The sequence below is a fragment of the Rattus rattus genome, chromosome 13, assembly GCF_011064425.1.
Source record: "Rattus rattus isolate New Zealand chromosome 13, Rrattus_CSIRO_v1, whole genome shotgun sequence".
In the NCBI taxonomy this organism is placed as follows: Eukaryota; Metazoa; Chordata; class Mammalia; order Rodentia; family Muridae; genus Rattus; species Rattus rattus.
In genome coordinates this window covers 7,667,297-7,670,238 of record NC_046166.1, presented here as the reverse complement: position 1 = coordinate 7,670,238, position 2,942 = coordinate 7,667,297, and the positions used below count along the sequence as shown (strand labels likewise).

General features: G+C 50.2%; 1 non-coding gene across 1 annotated transcript; it reads right to left on the bottom strand.

Annotated features, from left to right (window-relative positions):
* Positions 1-1,022: 1,022 nt before the first annotated feature.
* On the bottom strand, positions 1,023-1,166 carry LOC116915120. The gene has a single exon (XR_004389801.1). It is a non-coding gene; the product is annotated as a small nucleolar RNA SNORA48 (small nucleolar RNA).
* Positions 1,167-2,942: the final 1,776 nt, after the last annotated feature.

Sequence of the window (2,942 nt, the reverse complement as noted above, 5' to 3'; positions counted from 1 at the left end):
GCTCACCCTCAACCGCTGGCTTTCCTGAGTGCTGCAGCCAGCAAGAAGCAGGGCCAACTCTCCTCCGGCTCTGCTTTTTTTTTTTTTTTTTTTTTTTTTTTTTTTTTTTCGGAGCTGGGGACCGAACCCAGGGCCTTGCGCTTCCCTAGGCAAGCGCTCTACCACTGAGCTAAATCCCCAACCCCGAGGGCATCAGATCCCATCACAGATGGTTGTGAGCCACCATGTGGTCGCTGGGAATTGAACTCGGGCCCTCTGGAAGAGCAGCCAGTGCTCTTATCCGCTGAGCCATCTCTCCAGCCGGCTCTGCTCTTAAAACCCCAGATGCAGTTCTAGTGGCTGCCACAGGTGCACCTACCCCACCACAGCTCTCCCACAATCATGCCCTAGGGTCAGCTCACTCACAGCCCTGCTAACAGGGCTGGCTTCATCATGCTACCTGGGCTAGGGGCAGCACCTGCTTGCCCTCCTGAGTGCTGATGCTGGTGAAAGATTAGGGACAGCTATTCAGAGCAGAACAGCCAGCGAGGGGGCGGGGCCAGCTCTGCACAGGCCCTGGATAGCTACATGGTCCCTGGCAGTTATCCCTAGTGACATCCTCTAGTTCTCTAGTGATAATATGAGTCACGGACATTGACACCAACCCACAGACCCAGGCCTGGCCTTCAGCAGCAGCTCAAGCTCGGACTTCTCTATGGCCACTCAAAGCAGCCTATGTCTATTCACCCTTAAGTCTCCCGTTCCACGTCCCTTTAGCACGCTCAAGCCGCTCCACTTCTCTTTCTCTCCTATCTGGGATGGTTCCCGCTGCCATGAAGCTGGAGGGCGCCTGGGTGACAACCTCCATCTGTGTTCTATGGCTTGGCAACAATCAGGTGCCTGTGACCTGTCTGTGCCCTGCACTACAGAGCAGGTCTTTGGGTGTCTTTCCCCGACCACACAACATCGCACGGCGGAGCACAGGTCTCTGTCTATCCTCCTCCTCCTCAGCTACCCTGCCTAAATTTGATTTGATTTGATTTTTATGAGTCCTAGGTATAAAACAGCTTTAGCCACCAAGCCAGACATCAAGCTAGGAAGAACAGGGGACGGCCATCCTCTCTGCCCCTGATTGAAATAAGGACACCACCACCAACAAAGTGTTGCTTTGCCCACTGCCAGGGGGTCAAAAGGTTTTTTTGTAATGAAATCCTGCCCAGAAACATGGGCAGCCAGGGCTCAATCTGCCTGTGGACATCTCGTGTCCTCGGGGTTCTCAGCTCACACTCAGCTTTGCTTCCGTGCTGAGAAGGGAAACACGTTTGCCTGACGGGCGGGAAGAGTCTTGTTTCCCACTGTTTCACGGAGGCCTACGCTAATACAAAACGAACTCCGGAACGTCACACTAAGGGAGGCTGGAAGCACACCTGGACACACACAAGAGCAGTTGCCTCGAAGTCCCTGAACCCACTCTGGAAACTGTGAGCTTTATGCATTTTGGACACTGGAGTCGAAGCCACAGGCCTAGAGAATATGGGGTCTCACCAGTTCTAGGACCAGCTAGCCATGGGAGTCCTGTCACACGGTCTTGTACCCCTCCAGCCTCCATTGGGGCTTCCTCAGTGTTTGTAAATACGCCATTTCTTTCCAAGGGGACTGAAAGCTTTGAGTGGATCCATTAGCTGCTGCAGTCTGAAAGCCTTCGTCAGTGTGGGTCCCCCAGTTTCTATGGACCCTCTATACCTTTATAGAACAAATAAACAGGGGAAGGAGAAACAAACCTAGCCATGGTGGACCAGCATGTGCCCTGAAACACTTCTCAGTGTTTGCTATTAAAAAAAAAAAAGAAGGGGTTGGGGATTTGGCTCAGTGGTAGAGCGCTTGCCTAGCAAGCGCAAGGCCCTGGGTTCGATCCCCAGCTCAAAAAAAAAAAAAAAAAAAAAAAAAAAAAAAAAAAAAAAAAAGAAAAGAATCAGCCTTCTTGATCGATGGGATGGCTGTCCTGTGGTTGAAGAATGCACTGTGCACTGTGCCCACCCGTTCCTTTCATAGCTGGACCTGGGGGCTGGCAGAGACATCCTGGAAGAGGGCTCTTTCTAAAGATCCATTCTGACAGGGAATCTTTATCCCCTCCTGCCTTGCCTCAGGGTTATCGTCTGTAAACACCCGAGAGACGGGTGACCAACAGAGTCAAGGTGAGAATTAAAGACCATATTGGAGGGGTGACTCATGATTCAAGGTGCACACTGCTCTTGAAGAGAACCAGGATTCACAGCAGCCTATAATTCCTGTTCCGGCATTTGGCATTCGTTTCTGGCCTCTCTAGACTCTGTACGCACGGGCACAGACACTGGCTAGTTTTATGCCAGCTTGACACAAGCTAGAGTCACCAGAGAGAAGGGAGCCTCCACTGAAACAATGTCTCCTTTTTTTTTTTTCTTTTTTTCAGAGCTGGGGACCGAACCCAGGGCCTTGCGCTTGCTAGGCAAGCGCTCTACCACTGAGCTAAATCCCCAACCCACAATGTCTCCTTAAGAGTTGGCTGTAACACTGTTTTTTAAATTAGTGATTGATTGGGGAGGACCTAGCCCACTGTGGACAGGGGCAAACCCTGGACTGACGGTCCTGGGTTCTAAAAGAAAGTGGGTTGAGCAAGCCATGGGGAACAAGGCAGTAAGCAGCAGCCTCCATGGCCTTGGCATCAGCTCCTGTCTCCAGGTTTCTGCCCTGCTTGAGCCTCTGCCCTGTCTTCCTGTAGTGAGGGACTATGATATGGAAGTCTAAGTCAAATAAACCTTTCCTCCCAAATTTACTTTTGGTTGTGCTGTTTCATTACAGCAAAAGAAACCCTAACTAGGATGCATGCATAATTAAAAATTAAAATCTACAAAATAAATTAAAATTAACTAATTAAATAAAATTCTATAAAGACCCTTAGCTATACAACTGGCATTCTAGAAATG